The 25711-nt window shown below is 41.1% G+C and overlaps 2 protein-coding genes across 2 annotated transcripts in view; one reads left to right on the forward strand and one right to left on the reverse strand.

The window, feature by feature from the left end:
• The window catches only part of efna1b (ephrin-A1b), a 351908-nt gene that overhangs the window by 313283 nt on the left and 12914 nt on the right, over positions 1-25711 (forward strand). The window lies entirely within an intron of this gene.
• Positions 4218-25711, reverse strand: part of rps27.2 (ribosomal protein S27, isoform 2) — a 319694-nt gene continuing 298200 nt past the window's right edge. Inside the window, exon 5 of the mRNA XM_072461673.1 lies at positions 4218-4249. The gene's annotated coding sequence lies outside the window, so the exon portion shown is untranslated. The remainder of the gene's footprint in view (positions 4250-25711) is intronic.

The following is a 25711-nucleotide window of genomic DNA, read 5'->3' on the forward strand; positions in this document are numbered from 1 at the left end:
TGCGTTTCAGACACACACTGCAGGCCTGTGTGGTATGAGGAAAGGCCAGTGAAACCAAACACTGGAGGAGGAGGAGGAGGAGGAGGAGGAGGAGGAGGAGGGCTTTTTAATCTTCAGGACAAGCAAGGATTTACTCTGAAATATCATAAAGCTGGAGTACTCTGTTTTCACACTGTTAAAGGAGGAGGTTACTACTCACAAACCATTTAGAACATGATTAATATCCACATTCAGTCATATTCAGCAGCGTGCACGATTCAAGAACAGCTTTTTTCAGACAGTGGAGTGAAGCTGGTGTGGACCACCCAGGTACGGCCAATCAGAGCGCTACATTTGGCTCTTCCTTTCAGCTTGACAAGAAATACAATGCTTTATTATTTCATGCAGCCAGCAGCCTTTTTGTAACATAGTCCTGCTTTTTTACAATGTTTTTGGGTAAAAACACAAAATAGTGTAATTTACATTGAAATAAAAAGTCAGGTACCCCAGGGTGAGCACCTCTGCCTTCTGATAAAGTTTTAAGATCCTATTCACCTTTTTTCGGAAGTTGCCATGAATTGTGTTACACCTTCCACTTGTATTAATTATCATATGGTGCTTTTTTTTTTCAATCTTTAAAAATATAAACATACAAAATACAGAACATACATACATTCTAGATACAACATATAACACAACCAGAGAGCATAAAACAAAGAAAAGAAAAGTGGAACAGAGAAATACTATAATACTCTACAATTACAGCACGTCTAGTCCAACAAAAAATCTGTCATTTGGCCAATTTTCAATTCGAGTCCGAATGTAATTATTTATTTTTTGTGAATTTCTGTTATAATTTGAGTCCAGTCCTTGATTCTTCTTGATCACTTCTTTGTGCCGGACTTCATTCCACCGCCAAAAGTATGTTCCAAAGGTTTCCATTTATTGTGACCATTGAAGGAGTTTTGAGGCCCAAACACATAGTTCTGAAAGAGATGACGATCTTAAAAAAACATTCTTTAGTGGTTTATTGATCTCCCTCCAATATTTCTGAGCAACAAGACACTCCCAAAAAATGGTAATGGTGGGCCTTGTGTCAACCACAATTTATCCAATAGCTTTTCCCTGTGGATAGTGGACACTTTGACATTGTGTTATTTAAAAAACATGATACAGAATAATTTCTAAACATTTTGATTTTGTGGCCCACCAATAGGATATTTACGGTATATATTTTCCCATTATTCATCAGTCAAAACAAAGTTACCCGATCTCTTTTCCATTTATTTTTTATATATTTAATAGAATGACAGTCGAAATTGCTGATACATTTATATAGTTTAGCTATTATTCTCCTTGAAAGTTCTTATTTAAATGCCTTATGAAAGATTTCAGACAGCTGCTCGGCTCAGCTGAATCGGTGCATTGTTAACTTGTTGGTGCAAATGAACATTTTACACAAATCAGTCTAATTTATTGCAAATTTTAGCTGCAAGACTATTCCAATCAATCAGAACCAGTTCAAACATTTGTATTTGTTCGTACAATTATAATACACTCATGCACATAAAAAAAACACTGCTATAATTCATCACTGCAGCCTTGAATTTCCAAATTAACGAACACAGCTTTGATTAAAAAAACAGTCTTGCTACGGGCAAAGTTAATCCTACAACATTGTATTGTTTACTCAGCTTTGTGCGTCCCCAGAAACCAGACCGAATCCTCCCACTGCTCCGCGCTGGACCAACAAAACGCTCGCAGGCTACAATTAGCGGCGGCGTACAGGCGTTATCAGCCAGAGCCCAGCATGAGCGCACACCGCGGCGGCGCTAACGGCAGGCTAGAGTTTCAGTGACCGTAATCACGCTGACCACGCCGTTAGCTCACAATGATGGTGCAGGTGCGGAGGTAAACACGGCTAGAGTTACCACATGATGTCAACAGAGTAGTATCAGCGAAGCGCCCTGACCAGCAGCGGCCATGATGTCATCTGTGCGATAAGGAGGAGGAAGGAAAGACGTGCTAATGCGGCTAATGCTAACGTCACTTTTCTCACCTACGCGGCAACTTCTGTCGCCTATCCTGAATCTGCACCAGTCTACAGGAAATCATGCATGTATTTTATGTCAACAGTAGATTTCATCGTCCATGTTGATGATTAACTGGCTGAACTGAAAGGTTAACCAGGCGACTAACTGAAGCGTGCACATTTTAGACGGTGAGAGAGTTGCAATTTCATCGTTCGAAATTATAGTCTAAGTCGGGAAGAAGGCAATCATAAAACAATGGATGACACAAACTGCTCCGATGATTAAGGACTGTCATAACCGACATTTACACCGTGGAAAAATGACCGCTGGACTCAATTATAAAATGGACAAATTCAATAAACAATGGACAAAATGGAACTCTCATTTTTGACTTTTTGAACATAGTGTGCTTCAACCCCTCTTTTCTTTGGATGACACCACTTTACTTTCTAATTTTATTCTTTACTTTAGCCTAAGTTCTCACTGTTCCGCTCAGCTGTGTTAATTTTATTCATTTATTGTTATCTTTGTATATGTTTGTCTGTTTTTATGTTTGTCTTTCTTGTTTTATGTTTTAAAAAAGTAGAAAATAAAGTAGAAAATAAATTATAATCCAATGTGGTCCCGTTGGTCTTTTGATCATTTATTTTAAGATATTTTTAGGTCTGAAATATACATTTGTTCCTCTTGCATTTATTCAATTACAAGCGTTTTTGTTACTAAAGAAAACCACTGACCCGCCCTGTACATCTAATATGCTCTATATCTAATATACATCTAATATACTCTTTATAATACGTGTTTATTTTCAGTTAAATTTGAGCCCAACGTTTGAGTAAAACTGCTGAAAAACCTGAGCAAACATCGAGGTCTACTCACTTTAATATTTAATGTTTAATATTATGGCAGGGTGATATTTAACGTGTCTTTAACTAAAAATAAACGTCTCAAAACTTTCTTGGCAAACTATTTAACTTAAATGACTGAACTAAGGCTACAACTGAAAAGACGACATTTCCACCGTTTATGGCTCTTTTAAATCATGATAATATCGTCTGGTATGATTTGGTAAATGACTAAAAATTGTAGAATGACCCACATTACTGTATTGTGACTACTACTGCCACACACATGTACTGCGACTACTACAGTACTTTTACCCCCGGTCTCGTTCCTCTGTGCCTATTTAACTTGTTGTTTTGGCCCGGCTTTTCCCACATCCAACTTCAGTGAGTGTTGCTTCTGCGTTTAGTGGCCTCTAAGCTTTGGTGGATAGGAATGCCATCACACATAGACTGGGGCCTGTATTCCCACACGCCTCTGCACCAGTCAATCACCGCACACATGCACACACCGGACACAATGGCGGTCTGATGAGCGGACAATAGCGGCCGTGAGAGCCGTGCCGTGCTTGTCTCCGCGGCATCTGAACACATTCCGGTACATTCGGCCTCGGTTTTGCCGCCTCGTGTCACCAACTTTTGGACGGAACGGCACAAGCGTCTTACAAAGTCCTTTCGTGATAAACACGGCTGAACTTTGGCCACACTTGAGCGATAAAAACGTCGAGCAGATAACGGCCGTACGCTCTTATCGGAGCGGGAAGGAGCTGCACACGCCTCTCGAAGGCGCTGACTTTGTGCACGTACTCGCAGGCGGCACGGCAGCCGTGACCCGGGCTGCATGCTCATGGTCACATACAACGCTTTCCAGTCAATCACGACGTTATCGCAACTGTCAGGTGAAAGAAAGACCTCCATGACAACAGTTTGTAGTTGGAAAAGACTAAATAGTTTGGTGGTGGGTGATATTTCATTTCTCACATCTTGTTTCGGTCGATTAGAAAACAAATTAAAACGTCACGATCGAACAAATCAAAACAACAAACACCAGTCACGCCATCTTTCAAAACCAAAAGCGCAGCACGTCCCTCGACATTCATCCAATTACGAAATGTTACTGGAAATTCATCAAAATATACAATATTATTGTTAAGCATTATTATTCTGTTTTGTGATTTTCATTTGCATTCTCCAAAGCAACTGAATCATTTGCGTTAAAGAGCAGCGCTCCCCCTGTAGCTCCATTGTAAAAGTACACTGTCAGAGAACCTTCTCCTCCTTCTCCTTCTCTTTCTCCTTCTTCTCCTTCTTCTCCTTCTTCTCATTCTCCTTCTTCTCCTCCTCCTTCTCCTTCTCTTTCTCCTCCTTCTTCTTCTCCTCCTTCTCCTCCTTCTTCTTCTCCTCCTTCTCATTCTTCTCCTCCTCCTTCTTCTCCTTCTCCTCCTTCTTCTCCTTCTCCTCCTTCTCCTTCTCCTTCTCCTTCTTCTCCTTTCTCCTCCTTCTCCTCCTCCTCCTCCAAAATAAGGCAGTACAACCACATGCAAAAACATTAACATTGCTATTATAAGAAATACATATTTAACCATCAATGGGACATTTAATAAGGTAAAGATGTTCCTAAGTTCTCCTTCAGACGTGACCTTGGACTGAAGTAACCTGTTAGCTACTGTTCCATAGTTAAACTCCTTTGCTTGACAAACGCTTTCTTGGTGCATGTGGCCTTTTCCCCTTTGATGATATGTTGTACTTCTCTCTGGGTGAACATAGAAATATGAAGCAAAAATAATTATATCATGATTTTCCTGGAGCAAGGTCGAGATTCTGACACTTACATAATATTTCCTTTGTTGAGGTGTTGCTTAAATCCGCCTGCAGCTCACTCAGTCTCTCAGTCAGCAACACAGGAGCTGACCAATATGGAAAGATACTGCACGTGCTGCCCGGTGGTCATGGGGTCCAAGTGCAGCCGGATGCAGTGTCGTGAGTTCCAATCCTGACCCCGACGATTTACTGCATGTCTTCCCCTTCTCATTTCACCCCGTCCTCTCCTGTCTGATCAAGCCTGCGGGCAACAAAATCTATCAAATAAGAAGGAAAAGTACTGCATGTGTCGGTTTGAGCACGACTTTTATTCTTGAAAATAAGTCAGTTTGGTGTTTTTCTCCCTCAGAGTACATGGTGTGATTCCGCTTTAATCCAAATAGCACCTAGTCACAGGGTCAGAACATCTTGCCCACCCTGAAAACACTGAATGAACATTTTATCCTTGGTTTTGAAGAAGAATTACAAATATCTTCATTCTGGTCGTTCTTGTGGACTTTTCCGAGTTGAAAAACAATCCGTTATATTTAAACAACGATATTATTTTTGCGACAAATAATCAAATGAAGTACTCTTTCCTATAACAGCGTTATAGTTACTGTAAATGTGACAGGGATTTTTGACTCATACGGGGAAGTATGAGTCACAGCGGCGAAGAGCAGTTGTTTTTTCATTTGTTTGGGAAGTAAACAAGAGCGACACCAGGAATTACAGAGCGTGATTGACTAAAAAGAACCTTTTCTGACCTTTATTTCTATTATTTAGGAGGACATGCAGAGGAAATATGATTGGATTTTAAGGATAATCTATTGTTATTTTGCAACTTTCAACAAACAATAAGTGTTTGTCCGACTCTTTTGGTCAGACAAACTTCATTTAAGTTAAAAAAGTCTTTGATATGGAGGCAACAGGACACTTTGTGCATGAAGGGCATAAAGTCTCTTCTCTATCACCACAAACATATAAATCAAATAATGTTTTTTTCCCCCGCTAATGTCGCAAAATGTGGCAAAATTACTCCGTCACGCCACCATTTACTTTAGATTTAATTTGAACACTTGCATCCTATAAACCCATTAATTTCTACCCGCACAGTTTCCAAGGCGACTGACCAACTGGACACTATCTTTTTAATGACCGTCTGAGATGCAGCCGCTCGCTCTGCTTGTTAGCTCCCTCTCTCCTTTTCTCTGTCGCTTCACCTCACGTCGGATCGGCTCAAAACAAAGACAAAATGACAGACCGATGTCAGACCGTCCGCGCCCGTTCGCTCGATAACCGCGCCGAGTCACGCCGCAACTTTCAATTCGAGAGACTAGAGTGGACCCCGCTTTTAAGGACAGCGAGTTGTGAACTGCCCTAAATACAGTAGACATTTTCTCCTTTGGGCTTTGCTAACTTTGTTCCATCTGGAGCACTGCAGAGCGCTAACGGCTCCGGTCCAGGCTGCGTTAAGCTCACGTAGGTGTCTGCGATGTTGAATTACGCCGGGCTTAGCCTCCCGTTTGCCGCCGCGATATAGGTCAGGCCCCAAAGGCACAAAGTTCAACTGTTGCACATCTGCCGCGTGACTAAGATCTGAGCTCGTCGAGCCTGTCGCGCAGACGAACGGGAGAGTGAAATGAGTCCAAGAAAAACGGCTTTGGCTCGGGAGACGCTCACCGCCCAGGCCCTGGAGAGAGGGAGTGTGTGCAGCACGTGGACGCCGCCCGCTCGTCCGGCCCATGACACGTCACCGCCAGAAAACACAAACATCTCACTCTGATTTAAACGATTGTATCTGTGGCTCTGGTGCGCTGTCAGGGAGAAGCCATTTTGACCCGTTCAAACATACGACATGAGGCTGATGATGTCACTTTTCTGCTGGTGATGAAGCTGCTTTTTCGGGCAAAACAGTAAAAAATTCTATAGGATTTTTGTTTTTTTCCCTGACAGTTCTTTGGGCCAGTTTTGAAAGCATTCTCTATTCATCCATCCATCCATCCATCCATTTTCTACCGCTTGTTCCCTTTCGGGGTCGCGGGTGACTGGAGCCTATCCCAGTGACTTCGGGCCTTAGGCGGGGTACACCCTGGACAGTGGCCAACTTGTCGCAGGGTCATTCTCTATTCACTCCAAGTGTTTTCTAATGGTGAGCAAAATAAAACAGTTCTTAACATTATGCAGCTAGATTTTGTCATGACTTATGAGTCAGAGTTCAGAATGAGAATAGTTTTTATTGCCATTGTCGTGACCGATTCACAAACTAGGAACTTGCTTATGATCATAGGAATAGTAAGTACTGACTAGAATAAGAATAATGTAGAATAAGAGAGATTTATGTATCATATATGCTCAGGAGCAGGATCAGTTGGGGGCATGTTTCCCGTAGATCTGCTTAGTGACACCGAGCTGTTTCTGTTGCTCTCCAAAATAAATGTGGCTTTATCAGGACTCAGATCAGGTTTCTCTCTCTCTCACTCACACTCACTCTCACTCTCACTCTCACACACACACACACACACACACACACACACACACACACACACACACACACACACACACACACATCAAATCAAATCAAATCAATTTATTTTTGTAAGGCCCAAAATCACAACAACAGTTGCCTCTGAGGGCCACAGGGAGAAATGAATCAACAATGTCTGTGGTGGCGATGAAGTCAGACAATGTCTGTGGTGGCGAGGGACGATGTCCCAGGGTCCTCTGTCCTTAGACTCTCCTTCTCGGCCAGGAAAAACTACAAAAAAAACCTCTTTGGGAAAAAAGCGTAGAAACCTGGAGGAGTTCCAGTGAACACACACACTCCTCCTGCTGCTGTCTTCTTACCTCTTTATATGTCTGAAAATGTTTCCTCTCGACATAATGACTTAATATTTATTTGACAATCTGCCAATTTGTAGAGGCTGGAACATTGTGACTTGATGCTTTTCTCAGATATATTATTGCAGCTTTATTCTCAGGCACAAACATGTGCTGCTCCTTCTCTCCTTTCCCTTCTAGATAAGATAATAAGACCACAATGTTTAATACAGATACTACTATTTTTTTTGTTGAGTCTAAAACCTTGAACTTTCAGAATGGTATTGAGAATGGAGAATATTCCTTAGTATCGAAATCAAGTTTGAAATGTTTGTATCGTGACTACTCTACTGTGCACTGCTCTGCATAATAAAAGTTCAATAAGAAAACATTATATTCACAGAGATTATTTTCTGACATTCACAGTCCTGTTTTACGCAGTGTAATCACATTTTCTCCAGCACTGTCTTCTCACTAAAGTGATGAAAATGAAAGTTTGCGTGGTTCTGTTAAGCAGTTCGTCAGCCCAAAGTCAATATTGGCCAGTTTTATTACACTATCCAGCACTTTAGCTTTTGGTTGGTTTCATAGCCACCACTTTGTAAACTTACATAGTATAAATTGGCCCCCTCAGTTCATCTTGTTCCACTTTCAAACATTCAAGCCCTCGTCTCAAAGCTCTCTTTTCTTCCCGTGACTTCCTGCCCTCTGCAGATCCCCGGTGGACTTGTGAGCCGTAAAACCAATGGCCTTATTAGAATCACACTCTTAATTGGCTCGTTCCCAGCTCCATTCATAATAAGTTAAGTCAAATCCGCCCTCGGTCTGCTAAGTGCTGCATGCGCGCTTATACAAATGTAAATGTGTGCATTACGAGAGGCAAAAGTGTGAAAGCGCGCTTGCCAGGACGCTGTAAAAAGCTCAGTGAACCCTGGTGGTGATGTGGGCCTGAGCGTGCGCAGACTCCTCTCGTTAGCCGCTGTCCTTAATGAGAGCCACGGGTGGTTTCACACTCCGGCCCCGCATAGACCGGCGCTGCCAGCCTGAATCCCGCCTGATTATAATTATAGCAGTTAGTCTGAGCACAGCGAGGAGCGACCACTAAGAGCCCTCCCCGCGCCGCATCCAGCGCTGTAATTAGAAATAACACCGCTGACCTATTGTGGAGCCACGGCCATTACTCCACCTTTCTACAGACACATGCAGGACAACTGGCTGGGGAGGCAATTGAACCGGCAACCTGTGTGATCGTGAGAGCTTTCAGGCAGGGAGGTTTTGTCTGTGTGCCATAATGGACATAGGGAGCGGCAGCGGAGGTGAGCGATGCCTCATTTGATGTGACGGAAGCTGCCGTTTTGAAGATGGAAAGTTCGAGAGGGGAAAGTGCAATGCAAAAGTGCAATATCAAGTGTGTTGTTGTTGATTTAAACTGCAGAAAGAGCTGATTAGAAATAAGTTTAACAGAAATGTCTCGTGTCCATCTCCAGATCTTGATTCTTATCCGAAGAATAGAGCATCCAAACCAGGGTGTAATAAAGTCATATTTCCATTTATGTGTAACATTTGAACCTAAATCAAGACAGGCTCCTTTGATTATGTTTCTAATGGTTTGCAGAAACATGAAGTCAGTGTTGTTATTGAGGTGGTGATATTGATAAAAATGTATATCTCCAAAAAAAAGTAGAGTATTATGGACAATATAATGTAAATTCAACAGACATGTGTTAAAAACATGTATTTAAATGTGTTGGTGAGTTACAGACAAATGTCAAATACCACTTTAAACTCTTTTTTGAAGGTTTACAATATAACTTTGTCACATTTCTGACTACACACGACATTCTCGATATTAAAATGTTGCATCTTCAAAACGATAATCACGTTCTTGTCTAAATTTCAATACATTGCCCATCTTTATTATCAGAAGAGACCACGAATACGTCCTGATATTCATTTTTTGTCCATTTCGCCCACTCCTGAGCGTCACCAAGGCTGGCAAAGGACACATCAGGACAACACTTTGCACACGGCCGCTCACTGGCCACAGCGAGCTGACCGCACTGAAGCTCTGCTATTAAGACTGCCCCAGAATAGTGAGAGAAGTGCAGAGGAAACGGCAACGCTACAACGCTGCAAATCCACGAGCAGAAAGTGAGTTGGACGGAGCGGGGCGATGGCGTTTTTTGAATATTAAAAATGCCACAGCAGCATCCGCAAACTCGCTGACTGGCTTATCGGGACTCATCCACTCGCCACAGACTTTTGGAGGGCTTAACCGGAGGTGTGGCGTTTATCCCCTCCAACTTGGGCGACGGTTTAAGTTTGTTGCGATTTTTAAAACCAATTTACAGCTCGAAATATGGCGAGGGGCAGCAATTTCAATGTAACTGTTCAGATTAAAGGCGCGTTTGGAAGACGGTGTCACCAGATATTAAATTCAAAGCGACAGGAGATGCAAAGATGGTTAGAGCACACACAAAAAGAACAAGAACAGTAAAGATACATGTTAAAAATATGGCTCAAATGTTGCTAAAGTAAGAGTCATTCGGCGAGTAATTGGACGTGACATCTGATTTAACGTTAATGTAGGCCGAAGTGACAAACACGACATAAAACAATGCACATATTCTGCAGTGAACAGGCAAATAAATCATCTGTGAAGGTGAAATAAATGCAATATTACTCACAGTGGGACAATGAATAAGCAAACCAAAAATACAAATGAGGAACAGTAAATGGTGTTTCTCAATGTAATTTAAATGGACACAAATATTGTTTACAGTGTTTTTGTGCATGTACAAATCAGTATTTCTGCATTTAACAACAAAAAAGTACATTTACGTACTATTATTAGTAAAATTATGTTCTTGCGCTTTGTGATTAATATTGTGTTGTTTTTTCTCCTTTATTTTATATTTTTGAGCTACTGTGTCCAAGTCGTTTCCATTGTGGATCCAGGTCACCGAAGTTCAACTCTTTAACAGTAACAATAAAACAATGTCCCTCTTTATATAAATCTTTTTATAGCGATGTCGGGATTACGTTTAGAGAGGTCAAAGTACAAAAAGTACAAGATCTCGTTTAAGTGAGGTCAATGACATTAACTGTCTCGTTTTAAAATGGACAAGAAGATCAGACATATAAACGACTTGCTGTTGCGTGTACTTGTAACGCTGCGGCTGGATAACCTCTATATTTCATAGTTACAGCAGATGAAAGCTCTGTGAAGGAGTAAAACCTGTAAAGCTTAGACAACAATGACATTGAGACAGATGATCCTGCGTCTTTTGAGGCTCACAGTCTTGAGCTCTGCATAAGCCCGTTAGCTGCAGCCTTAGAGAGCCTCCTCTTCATACCTTCTCTTCCTATGGAAAGGAAGCACTAACGAGATTGAGGCCTAATCTGGGGAACGTAGCAATGGGATAATGACGAGCAGCAGAGATCGGCATAATCCGTCCGGTTATGCACTTTAATTGTAGATGATGTAACCTAATGACCTTGCCACCTTAACCAACCTGCAACTGAAGGAAACCGTGCAATTCAGCGTGTTAAGGAATCAGACATGTGAGCAACTTTTTCTTCAGTTAATGATAAAATGTTATGACGGGCAATACAGCAAAAAACAAAACAAAATCAAGGTTTTTGTAGAAACTGAATCACAGTTTAGTTCCCTGATTCATGCAAGAGGTCACACTTTACTGTGATTGGTCAGAAAGTGGGAAAACTACACTACACAGAGCTGCGTTAAAGGTGCACTACGTAACGTTTCTGGCTTCTGTCCGTGGAAATGATATTAGTTTCCACAGTGTTGCTTTAAAATCGAATCACACAAGCTTTATTGACATTGTCGGTGAACAAAAGTCACAACCGAGGAATGTATTTATGGAGCAACATGAAACGATGCATAAAAACACACAAAAAAACATGGTTAGACATAAATGTGATAAAATAAAAGGCATTCATGAAATAGGGTATTAGAAATGAAATTAACTTTGACACTTTGAATAGAAGAAATGGACAATATGGACAAAACGATGCCAAACCTTTATATTTATCCATTCACATAAAAAGCCTGTTAAAGAAGGCACTTTTTGAGTGTAGATTGAGAGGAAATAATGACATTTTCAGTTTTTCTACTTATATATCGTGGCCTGACTAACCCTCTCAGCTCTATTCAAATAAAATCTTGTGTTCTGATGTTTGTTGGACCGTCACAAAAAGGCAAAGAATGACGGAATAAGCTGTAATCAAATTAAAAAGAAACGGTCACTTAATTTTCAAAAGCCGTAAAGCAAACTCCATATAAATGACTTAAAGGTGCGAGGGCAAATTTGTAGACTTTGTGATCATCTTCTGGCTTTGTTGAACCCCATCTGTTTGCGATTCCGAGCCAAATCTGTCAAACACGCACGCTCTGGGTTCAGATGTGTGCAAAGAATGTTAGATGGTTTGATTGCAACATTAATTTTGTAACTGCGAGAGAGTTATGAGTGCCGACCACCTCCAAGGCATTACATCAACACAAACAGCGTAGCATTCATACCCAAGTGTGGGCGATGTTGTGATTCTGTATTTAAAGGTGCACTATGACATTTGGTAGTGAGGGCAATCGTCTGGTGTCCAAATAATGTAGTAATTTACTCTGATGTTTGTTTTTGGTGTCAGCGATCTTGAATAATCGTCAAATTGTGATTTTTCTTCACACAATAATCCCAACACGAAACATGTCTGCTCCTTAGAATTGAAGAATTGCACTTGCTGAACCTCCTTTTTAATGTCGCTGACACATCTTGGAACAATCCTTCCCACCAGACTTATTTTTCTTGCAGAATAGATGTGCATTTGATTCTATTAGTGACCATCTAGTGACCATCTGTTTGCTGTTAGCCCTGCACAAGGAGGACACCGCCGCCCATCCTGAACTTTTCCATCCCCGGCCCGGCCCGTTTTAACTCTGCGCGACCTCCAAAAAAGCGACCCGACCTACACCCCGGCGCCATCACCTGCTCGAGCATCAGACCCCGGGCTTGGGCCTGTCCGCACTCGGCCCATAACGCGCAGCCGCTCAGTGCCAAAACGCCCATAAATCAGTCAGGAGTGTCTGTGCGAGAGTGACCCCGCCGCTGATCAGGTTTGGCCGCGGCGTGGAAAATCCTGCCGCAACTCGTCGAGCATGCAACCCGTCTGCCAGAGAGGAGCGCGCGCCAGGGCGACCGGAGCGTCAGTATGTGCGGAGCATGTGTGGTCGCGCTCGGCATCTGGACGCTCGTGAAGATGTATGTTCGGGAGCGTGCTGACTTTGAGGGAGCTCGTGTCCGTTTCAGCCGCGGAGCGCGTATTTGTGTGCACAGAGCAGACCTCCCACCTGTTGGATTTAGGAGGCCTCCTACCGTCACCATGGCGACCGCTCAGTCAGCCAACAGGTTCACAAAGCAACAAGTGGGTTTTTCATTTTGGAGGACTGGTTCACTTTGGGGGAATCGAATGTTACTGGACAAATCTGACATCTTTGTAGTGAAATAAAAAAAGATTATAAAAAGTGATGGGGAGAGTAGGCCCTAAAAAGTGCTACTACTACTGCCAAAATATACTTGAATAAAAGTAAAACTATACGTACGAAAAAACTTCTACTTCCTAACAGTTTAATTTCAGATCAATCGTTTTTTGAAAAAAAAAAAAACGTGATTACCATATTTTCCGCACTTAAAGGTTTTCAAAGGCTTAAAAGCCTTTAATTTTCTCAAAAGACGTCAATCCAGTGCGCCTTATATATGAAAAATGAGTGAAAAAATAGACCATTCATTGATCATGCGCCTTATAGTGCGAAAATACAATAATTGAACTGTCTAGCACTAAAGGGTTGTTTTAAACCACAATCTGAGTCTGGAGCTCAGCCCAATTAGACAGCTATGAGATGATCAATCAATAACTCCTATGATTTTAAACGATTACAATCATACCCAATTACAACTCAAAACAAGTTGAAAAGTTTTGTGGAAATATAAGTGCAAGTAGGTTCAAAATTCTAAAAAGTAACCCAAAAATCTACTCTATTTGTAATGAGTTGCTTTCCACCTCTTCAAACGACCACTGGGTCTCTTACAGTACAGTTACTACAACAGTGTCAGAATACTTTAGCGTGAACATTAACTCAAGTAAACTCTCCAATGGTTGAACAGTGGATTCATTTATCCTGAGGTTTGACAACACAATCCCAAACTCTGTCATTTACTCAACCTGGTGAACATGGGGAGAATATTGGAAATTAATTTGTAAATTGTGTAGTGTATTGCATCTAATGACTACGTCTCGAAGCTTCTGGAGAGTTCCCTTTTTACAAAACTGTCATACAAGTAAGTTACATAAACTGCAGTGAAACTATGAAACGTTTTGTGAATAAATAAATTGTGGCATTGAAGGTGAGACGGACCAAGAAAAACAAATTCATTGAAGCAGTTAGTTTCTGTAACTCTAAAATCCTTTCCGTGACCCATTTGACACAAACTTGCATTGTAAAGTCCACTATGTTTATGCAATGGAAAACCTTCTCATTTCCCACACCTGTTGTTTATGGAAGTAAAGCTTTTACTGGGCTCCGTGTTGTTACATTTTACACAGAGCTACGTCCGTTTTGAATCTGGGACGGTTCCAGGCTTACAATTTACAAGTTCCAAGCTTGCACGATATTACATTATTAGGCTGCAGCGATGGAAGGAGCGCTGACAATATGTTTTTGCGTGAAAGTACCATTACATGGCTTAAAATGTACTCCATCACAAGTAAAAGTGCTGCGCTGCCAAAATGTTACAAGGAAAAGGTGTGCGTGAAAGTTGGCACATTTGAACACAGTTATGGTATAATTTTAGTCTAATCTTTTGTACAAAACTTGATTCATTAAACCGTTTGAAGCTGAATGAAGTCGTATTAAATCCACAATCCGCATGTTCTTTGAGCTCTGGCCAACTGGAGCAGGCGACGCAGTGTCTTTGTGAGTTTATGTGTGTGAAAAGAACAGATTCACAGTAACTTCTTTGAGTCTAAATAAAACTAATTCAATTCTATTCAATTTATTCTTGTAACGCCCAAAATCACAACAGCAGTCGCTTCAAGGGGCGACGGTGAAAAAACAGATTAAACAATGTTCATAGGGACTTGGCAATGTCCCAGCATCCCGTGTCCTTAGACCCTCCTTTTAATCAGATTTACACGCTAGAATTTCACTCGATTACATGTGCAGGTTTAAAAATCTACCAAAAAAAGGTACAATCAAGGCAAAAGAAATCTGGGTCAGCCCTATGTTCCCCAAGACCTGGGTTTGGGTTTGGGTTAAATGCTATATTTTATGCTGAAGAACCATATATTTATGCACAACGTTTGGGGCTGTGGAACCTGAACCAGTAGTCTATGCTAGTATTAACCTAGTTCCCTCTGTTCCTAGAAAAGGGGGAACATAGGTACCGGGGAATATAGGTACTCACCCAAAGAAATCTACTCAATTAGAGTAATGCAATTATTTGTAGTTAATTACTTTCCACTCCTGTTTGACTGTATGATTAGTATATGCACCAATAACTACTGGTATGATCCTGAAAATATCGCTGGATCGGGTATCGGTTTCCTGGATACGTGCTGCAGGAGCATGTTATCATTGTATTTCCCCGAATTGACGCGATAATACTTTTCACTTGCCGTCTCCTAATGTGTTAACCTCTATTTATATAAAGCTTACATGACAATTACATCATACATTTGGCTCAGTTTCGTCGTTGTTGATGTGTTTTTGTTGAGTTTTTGGCTTGATATTGGCGGCCGGCAGATTCTCACAGCAAGCAATCACCGTCTCCGAACTTTAAAAAGTGGTGGCGGTTGCATCTCTCGGCGTGCAAACCCAGCAGGTGTTTCCATAGTGAAGGTCTGACAGCCTCTTGAGAACATGTTAATCCGTGTCTGTGCGCGCCTGTGTTTAGGGTGAACGCCGCGGGAAGCCGCTTGACACGAGAGCGCTACCCTCAGTGTTCCCGATAATTTTGCTCACGATTATGCAGCGTTGCCGTGCCGATGGTGGACAAAGGAAGAACAGAGAGACTGAGCAGGAGGCCCAGTGCGACAGTGTGGCACGACGAGGAGCTACTGTACCGGCACTGCAAAAAGAATGACAGTAAGTTACTAAAATGGCTTTAGACTAGTTCAGAATAGTCAGAATAGTTTTCCTATCCTTTAAAGGTGCACTATGTAACTTTTCTGCTGGGGGGGTTATAATACATTGCCTGGAATGTTTACCAGTGTGGGATAATGCTTATTTCTTGCGTTTATTTAATTATTGTTGAAGACGAATAAACATGCATTCTTACAGCAAACAGGTGCTCCTCTCCAAAGATCTGATCTGTAACTTGGCATGATGGCACTATACCATTTTTAAGTTGTTGTTGTTGTTGTTGTTACTGTTACTACTCTATATGTAACTTGTAACTATGGACAAGTACGGGTAAATGCAAATCCATCTAAATTGCAAAATATACATTTTTCATGTGTTTTGACTTACTTACCAGCTCCATCTTGTCACACTTTTCTTTCAGCGCGCATTTTAGTGTCTGTGTACTGCATATACATTATATACTGTATATACTGTATATACTGTATATACTGTATAAAACAACCGGATTCAAACAACGCAAATAGGTACGAGACAAATGCGTCATGGCGATTGTCTTTCAGCTGCAACACAGTATTTAAACCTGACTGATGCAGTGAGTGGCTTCTCATTTCTGAAACTACCATGTGGCAAGCCAAATCCCGTGGTCATGGAAAAGATGTCAGTGTGTTTGAGATGGGTCACATCAGTGACATAAAGCAGAGAAAAACAAGATAAGTTAAGATAAGATAAGATATTCCTTTATTGTCCACACATGGGGAAATTTCATAGGAGAAGCAGATACTAATGTACTACAGCTCTGAACCCCAGTGAGAGTGTTTGGGACGAGCTGGAGGAGGCTTTGTGCAGGGGTCACTCTCTCACATCATCAATACAAGATCTGTGTGAAAAATAATACAACACTGGATGGAAATAAATATTTTAATATTGCAAACCATGCAACAGCCAATGTGTGCTTTAATCAAAAGCAATTGTTATTTCACCCAAACTAGGTCAAAAGTATCCTGACATGTTTACACCCAGCTGTAATGCTGTGAGATGAAGAGGTCGGCAAAAACACTGAAAACGGTCCGAAATACATTGACAATATACTGCATACTGAATAAATCAAACTAATTGTGTAGACTTCACATTAGTGCAGTGAGCGCTCTGTTGTGTTGAACTGATGTGAGGTGGACACTTGCTGTACTGGTATGCGAGTAGTACTTCTGCAGTAAACTATATTTGGAGGAGGTCAAAGGCAGTGTGTGTGTATGTAGAAAATGCTAATGTATCCATGACGCGCATACGTGCCCTTTGCCCCTGCGTCTGTGACAGTGTAACCTAAGCCGGCTGTGTGTATGTGTCCACTGCTCGGACTTGTTAAAATGACTTGAATTTACAGTGTTAATCTGGTGCACTAAGTAGCAGTGAGTACGCCACCTGCTTGTTTCCATAGCGATGTTATTGCTCGGCCGGGAAAAAAAGATCTTCGAAAACATGCATTCCGTCTGTGAGTGGGGTCGCCGTTCCACAGATGCGAGCTGGCCCGGTGGCATCGCCTGCTCGTCTCCATGGCGATAGATTCCGGTAAATTAAATGCCATACTGGGCACCCACCACCACCACCGGAAAAGTTACATAGTGCACCTTTTAAACTTCCTATAAGTGCACCTTTAAACTTCCTATAATCTGTTATTTTACTCTGTATCTACCTGCGTTGCAACAATGAAATTTCCCCATGTGTGGACAATAAAGGATTAATTTATCTTATCTTAATTGCATGTACGGTGTCTGTTTTCTCATTCAATTTCTGATTCGTGTAAAGATAATTCGGCTTTAAAATAAGAAGTTTAGATTTATTTAAATTGTATTTATTTCATTTTAATTTGATCTTTATTTAATCAGGTTCCAAATGTGCTGAAGTGAACAATGTTAATATGCTGTCCTGGTTAAATAAAGGCTGAATAAATAACAAAAAACGCTAAGATTCTCAAGCTTTCCAAGGGGCTGAAGCTCACATGGATCAAACGTTTCAAAATGAATTTACAAATCATTCAAGGACAAAACTTTCAGTCAAATGTGCATCTGTCAGCTGAGTTTAGCGAGCCGCTGCTGATCCCAGTCATTTGGGTCGCTGGAATGAAAAGGTTTCTTCCCCATCTCAGTCTGGACTCTGGGGACTGACAAGAGGAAATGGCCCTGGGATTCAAGGCTACAACTGGAATTATGTTTACGTGTCATTTGTGATTGTAAATATAAGAGAAGAAAGCTTTATAAATGGGCCAATGAATGAAAATAGTAGTAAATAATCCACATCCATCAACTTAAAAAAAGAAATAATAATAAGATGAAATTAGTCTGATATTCCACTTTGTTTTGCGGTGCGGTCGGCCCGGACGTGGTTGCCAGCGTTGTGCGCCGTTGCTTCTCTGGCCACACTTAAACGCTGATCCCTGGGTGCTATCATTAGACGCGTTTAGCATACCCCGCATATCTGAGGATGTAGGGGTCACTTTGCAAAACGGGCAGATATTGATTGGGTGAAACCGAAGACACGTTGACCAAAGTACGCGAAACACAAGGAAGTGGCGGTAATTGTGGCGTTTCACGTGATTTTTGGAGCTTGTGTTCGGCCACAGGATCATTAGAGAGCGACAGTGTGATACTCGATACTCTTCTAAGGTAAGTAACGGTTAGGATTTTAGTGTTGTTGCTGTAGAGATTGATTTCAGGGGTGCTACGCCAAACAAAGCCTTTCGGTCTTTGTTCTTCTGAACCTGACAAAACAACTTTTCACAATCATTTTAAGTCATTCTAAGTTGGCACACGTGTTCAAAAAGTACACTCAGTAGTGACTTTGTAGCTGAAGCTGCTAATCTTCTGAATTAAGGGCGCATTGTATGTACATTTTTATGCAAGGGCCCAAAACTTTATTCTTACACCGATTTTTATTTAGCATAGCCCATATTTTAGCATAGCCCATATTTAGCATAGCCCATCTTTTAGCATAGCCCATATTTAGCATTGCCCATATTTTAGCATAGCCCATATTTAGCATAGCCCATATTTTAGCATAGCCCATATTTAGCATTGCCCATATTTTAGCATAGCCCATATTTTAGCATAGCTCATCTTTTAGCATAGCCCATATTTTAGCATAGCTCATCTTTTAGCATAGCCCATATTTTAGCATAGCCCATATTTAGCATAGCCCATATTTAGCACAGCTCATCTTTTAGCATAGCTCATCTTTTAGCATAGCCCATATTTTAGCATAGCCCATATTTTAGCATAACCCATATTTTAGCATAGCCCATATTTTAGCATAGCTCATCTTTTAGCATAGCCCATATTTTAGCATAGCCCATATTTTAGCATAGCTCATCTTTTAGCATAGCCCATATTGTTAACTATTATTTTTATTATTCGTTGTTTTATGTTGTTCCCGATTTGTGTATTTTGTTCTCTGACAATAGCAAAATAAATCCTTTCTGATTCTGAAATGGAATACAATGGACTGATCTCCATCCAGACAAGCGGGCGGATCCACCAAACCGAGTCGTTTTTGGCGATAAAAGCGCCTGGAATTTAATAAATTAAGAATGGATAAGTTTATACTACATTGCGGGACGTTTGGGCGAAGCAATAACATTCTCACAAGACAAGCGGGCGACAAACCACTGACCGTTTGGTGACTTGTCAAACATAACAGAAGCACAACTGAAACAAATTGAGCTGAGACCAGACAAGATTCAGAATAACATTCAAAACACTTCAGGAATACTGTTTTGTAAGCTTAACAGGGCCGAAGGGGTTACTTATTCTATTAATTGTATGAGAGATATGGCAAAAAACAACAACAACACATGTTTAATTGTTGAAATATGTAATACATTGTTTTTTAAAAGGTTAGCAACTGATATTTAGCAAACAAATCCGCAAAAATAGGACGCTTTATTAAAAAAAAACAGGAGACAATTTTAATTTACTTTTAGAGAATTTTTAACAACCACAATCTTGTTTAACACCAGCTCCCCCATCTCATCATAATCATCATAATTAGCTTTTTTTCACTTTCTTACATCAAACCATATGGACTACAACACTTAAGGTCAATAAGTAATCTTAAGAAAAATTATACAGATACCATTTCCAATTCCTATTCAAATTCTCCAACCCTTTGCAACCCTATAGCCTGCATATTTATCATTCGTATTCGACACATTTTGAGTACTTTTTGACACCCTCGGCTCGTTCCCTCCACCTCCCCATCACCTCCCATACATCGCTCTGGCTCCATTCAAAGGCAAACAATGTATTTTTCGCATTCACAGTTGCAAATCCCGTTGCTATTGTCGGCTCTGCATGTGTAAAGTGGGCCAAAAACGATCGACGTCCAAGGGCCAAACGGGCTGCCTTTTTTTTGTTGCATGCAGACAGAGCACACTTTGCACGAGCACACGATTATGTACACATGTAGCCAGCAGCCATACACTTACAACCGCCCACGCTCACCCTTGGAAGAAGCCACTCACACTTCGCCCCCATAAAGTACATGTCAGTCCATCTGGGATCATTAACACCGTGTTAATGAATATAGGGCTGGGGCCGGGAGCGCGAGGAGAGGGAGAGACGATGGATGATAATGAATTCTCCTTCGAACAAATGTACAGCCGCAGGTACTTTCGAGCTGGAACACGGCGCAGATGAGGAAACGTTACCAAGAAAAGAGATAAAAAAAAAAGGTTGTAGACTAAACGGGATCACACAGGACTGAAGGGCTGGGGATCAAGGTTGCAGAGAAGAGAGTAGTCTAGAAGTTTAGATGGTGTAAAGTGTGTGTGTCTGTGTGTGTGCGATGGCCGGAGGCTGTGTAGGGCTCTGTGGAAATAACTGAACAGATGAAGGAGAAGAAAAGGGACCGGGAGACAGCCGAGACAACAGCTGAGTCGAGCGAGGAGGCAGCGAGACACACACAGAACAAATGATAGCGCTGTGAGCGGAGTGCGTGCGGCGGTTAAATATTTCACTCGGGCCTTTGTTTTCTTTAGTCCCGGCGATTTGGAGGAGGACGCTGCAACCTGGACAGGACGAAAGGCTAAAGTGTGCCTGTTGATGTCCGAGTTAATGATTGTTTTTGGTTGAATACTGCTGTTCCTAATGGGGGGAAGAGGGAGTCGTTTACCCCCCCAACTGTCAACACTCAACTCGTACGATGTTTGTGACACATGTTCAGTCCAGGGCTATAGATCTAGAGTTTAGTTGATTTAAAGTGAAGTGTTGGACTATCCATTTCATTAAAAGGTAGTTAGCATGATTGTATTGAGGATTGTATTGAAATTTTGCCAATTTTCCTCCAGTTTGATCTTTTTAGATGAATTTTATGATGTTACTTCCTGGTTGGATGTGAGCAGCAGATGGGACGTAAGTAGAGGTAATTCCACAACTGTTACCTAGCTACCATAAGGTAAACAAGGGCCAACATCTGTATAAATTGCATAATAATCATGATTTGACAAATAATAGAGCCAGATAACTCCTTTATTTTGTTGAATTACTGTTTAAACTGTCAGAAAAAATGTGTCCGTTGTGTGTAAATTGTCTTTGCATTTTGGATGAAATGTCGTGTATTGATGATGAGGGATTCTGGTGCTACTTCTTGTCATTTTACTTTTGTTTTTCAATTTTTCTTCACAAGCTGCAACGTGACGTGATGAAACACTATGATAAATATTTACTGCAGGTTCCATCCCGCCAAACCAGGGCAGAAAGAAATACACAAGAAACTTTTGTGTGCACTTTAATAGGTCGATGGTGTCTTGGTCCACCGAAATGTGTATTTGTCAGCTTATTATTTTGGGGGTGATTTTATATTCACAAAGGAGAGCCCATGAAGTGAGATGTCTTGAGTTTAAGAGGGAATTGTGACTTTATTCTGCCTTTTTACTGATGAATACACTGGTGGTTTCCTGTATTTGTGCGATCTGGTCTTGTCAGTGCACTTTGAGTTCAGTTACATGGTTAAATCATTGAGATAATTCAGGGCTATTCAAATTCCTTGGGGCCAGATTTTTTTGGAGAGCTGTGGCGTCTGGCCCAGCGTTGCACATCACTACAGCACTTTAAAACAATTTTGGGCTTGCATAAAATAGCCCGATACTAGATTTTTTCAAAAGGGATTAATTGACTACTGCTATATTACATTTTTGTGGAAAAATAAAATACAAAATGTTCTGACATTGCTTTGTAAAATTGCCAATCCACTGAACCAGAATGAAACTAGGACAAGAGAACCGGGTCTGCACCAGGACTAACCCAGAATCAAACCAGGTGTAAAGCAGAATTAAACAGTGACAAAACCAAGATCAAACCAGGTCTAAACTAACCCAAAATTAAACATGAAAGGATGGACTTTTGCCAGTGCCACACCACTTTTAGTCGACCAATCGTACCATGCATCTTCAGTCAATCTAGAATCAAGCCTGTTGGCACTTATGCATTACTTTTAGGTGATCCAGCAGTTCACTCGTATAACTTTCCCAGTGAACGCTTCCAGTCAAAACAGTGCCATGAGGAGCTGAAGTCAATGCATGGGCGAGTCCTAAACCCAGACACATGGTGCGCTGGTTAACAGAAGTGTGCCCGGGACCACCTGTATGCAGATGACTGGGGGCTACTGCATAGTGTTCCCTTTGTGGTTTGGGAGAAGCAGCAGCTTGTTGGAGTGTGCCGCAATGAGCCAGGAGGACGGGGGGGGGGGGGGACACAGACGGGCCCCAAAGTGAAGGGACAGAGGGCAGGAGGGCGACAAGCTGCCCGTGTGCGCGCAAAACAATGCCAAGTGTTAACAAGCCTAAAGCCACTCTTAATGACAGAGGTTAGCGGAACAAAGGGAAACTGTTTGAGATGCGCCCCGTGATTATCTGGAGTTGATGTTGAGCATATTATGGCGATTAAGCCCATTCAAGCTCGTTTATGCCCTGTTCGGGGGATCAGGACGCCGGTTTCCATGTGACCCTGGGTTTTCCGATGCGGTAAAAAGGTTATCCACGGAGATGAGCGGCAGGGGAGCCACATAAACAGAGCAGCTGCGCGGGAGATAAAGGCTTCAGTGCAATGTTGAGAAAGAAAAATGAAATGAACCGTTGTCATACATCAAGAATATCCCATATGGCTTCTGTGTGGAACATGCAAACATCAACCAAACGTCGGAGCATTCTTTATGAAGACGGATACGTTTTATGCCAGACTTTTTTTAGTGCAATAAAAACATTAATGTGGCTGGAAATATTTATCACAGTTTAATGTTGAAAACTGCAGGAAGTAAAGTTCCTAGAATCCCTCTTTGTCGACACAAAATTCCATACAAAATGTGCACATGATTTAAGACGAGAAACATTTATGAAGTGAAACGATAAACTTCACCAAACAACTCAAACTGGAAAACTATTACATACATTACAGTGAATTGTGTAGTCTAATAGTTTATGCACTTTAAACCAAGCGTTAGTATAAAAAGAAACACCTTTGCAATTTACAACTATTTCAATTTACAAATTATGAATTTCCGGTATGTGTTTGCTTTTGAAATCTGTGACCAGCCTTGTCCCTAAAATCCTTTAGGTTTGGATATTTCATCTTCTCTCACATTAACATTGAAAAGCAAAGCAAAATCTATTCAGCATTTGTTCATACAGTCGCCTTCTGCTTCACCGACGCATATACTTTTCCTTTTGTCACCCCTCGGTATATCTGCAAACTTTAGAATAACAATGGCTCAATAAAAACACGCTGAAATTTCTCTCAAGGTTAATTTTAATCGTTATAAAACAAAATACCTTGCAGCTACTCACACCCAGATTTAAGCACAACAGGAAATGTGTGTTCTCCAGTTGATTCATTGTTGGTTGATGTTATGCAACGGAGCTTTTGGATGCGTGTAACGACAGATACCACAACACCTGGAGACAGTTCCATCGTGACAAATAAACAGATGTATTCTGTGCTGTTGTCGGGGCTGATCCAGCCCGCCAGGCCGAGTCCAAAATGTTCCCGACTTCTTCTTTCGAAAGCCACAAATTGTTCAAAAAGTGCACGATGTGACTTTTCTGCGGATTGAATTGCTTTGCTTGGAATGACACACAGATTAAATAGGGGTGTGCAATAATAACCAAAATGACTATCTATTTTTATGCATTATCTGGATTAACAGACGATATTTTAACAACGCATAAAGAATGTGCTCAATTGTGCCTGTAAATGTTTAGTTTGAGGTTCAAATATCAAAAAAATTAACCACAAATGGGCAGAAATATCACTTTTTACCGTTTGAGAAATTACATTAGACATTTCCATCTGTTTTTGAGGTTGTTTAATACCTTTAGTTATAGACAATGCACTCGATATTCAAACTTTGCAAATCTAAAACAATTGCACTATTATACATTTTTCGATATATATATATATATAAAACCCATTTCTCGTGTTAAACTTATGAGATAAAACACAAACTCCCTCTGCCTCGTCTCTGAAACATGTAAAGTTCAGGGTTTTTGGACCAAACTCCTCATCTTCTCATTCTTCTTTTTCTATATCACTAAATCAACATGGAAAGCCACGCATGCTTTATAAATGAGGCCCCAGATCGGTGGCGCGGTGACCCTGATCACAGTGAGAATGCACGTTTTCCAATCTATTTTTGCCCAATGAAAACACGTGTAATCGAGGGCATGTTTCGCACCACAATCGTGCTCCACCGTTCATGGCAGAAAAGCTGAAAAATCTCACATATTTGATCCGTTGGCGATTGTGCAGAGACCAGGCACGAGAGCTGTCACATTCGCGCGGGTTTGCTAGCTTGTTTGTGTACACGCAGAGGGCACGGTCGCGGGCGTGTTTCTCGGAGATCACAGCCATCTGACTCTGGCCACGGCGCGGGGGAGAAAGAGGAGGCGAGTGGTTTGTGAAATGCTAAATCGGGCTTAGTGTCTGGTGTGTTGCAGCGATGGAGATCCCATGTTTGAGCCTCGGAAGTTGCCCGGCGCGCAGCGGGACGGCCCTCCTACGGTCGGGGGCAATCCTGGTGCCCAAGTCTGCTCCTGTGATTCACGGGAGCTCTCCGACACCCCTGCAACACAAACAACCTATTTTACCATCTGTATTTATTGACAGTACATATTTTAGAGAATGGAGATGTTAGAGCTTTCGAAGGAACTGAATTAAACTTGACCATTTTGCCTTTTCTCAGTTACAAGTGTATTTTACGCTGAAAACTTCCCTTAAAAACATGCATTCTTACTTTAAATAAGCTCAACTCTACACGGATTTCACCTGTAACTTGCCTGCCTGTCTCCATGGCGATACATCATTTTAACCCCATGCTGTGGAACATTTAGGCAAAACAATAACATATTCATGAATTACACGGGGGGGGGGGAATTCATTATATATTCAATCTGTACCATTTTAAAGTACACCTCTATTAACCTTATAAAACATGAACAAATACTTGATGCAAAATGAGCAAATAGTTAAGAGATTCAGGCTTAGTAACTACATTTGTAATAATAATTTAAAAAAAAACACATTATAAATTAAGTCTTTATTTATCAAGGCTATAAAAAGTATAGGTATTTCCCTATAAAGTATCTTCATTTCTGATTTTTTTTCCTCATTTCTATTCATAAATGTGTGGGCAAAAGAAAGCTCTAAGTACTGTGGAAAGGGTAAACCCATGTATACAATCTATCCATCTATAAAAGTATGTTTGCAGTCGAATATGAGTCAAATGCAAAACTAATATAAAACACTAAGCCAGGTTGTGGGGGAGTATTACAGTAAGCCAGTGTGTTCTTTGCATTTGCTCTTCTTTGTGCTGGTCTAAGCCCCATAAACATAGGAAGGGTTTCTTCAAGAGGTCATTCAAAATTAATTACTACGTCAAATCAATATGTAAATCCCGACACAGGAAATCAGATGTTTTACTGTGGCAATCTGGAAGTGGAAATCCCCTCAAAAGTGTTACTTCAAACGGACAAAAACAACACGGCCAAAGCAAAGATTTACTGTAGTGAAATAAAGCATTCTTATTATTCATGGGTTTTC

The sequence above is a fragment of the Eucyclogobius newberryi genome, unplaced genomic scaffold, assembly GCF_026437365.1.
Source record: "Eucyclogobius newberryi isolate DKJ021-1_F unplaced genomic scaffold, fEucNew1.0.hap1 SCAF_3, whole genome shotgun sequence".
NCBI classification, from domain to species: Eukaryota; Metazoa; Chordata; class Actinopteri; order Gobiiformes; family Gobiidae; genus Eucyclogobius; species Eucyclogobius newberryi.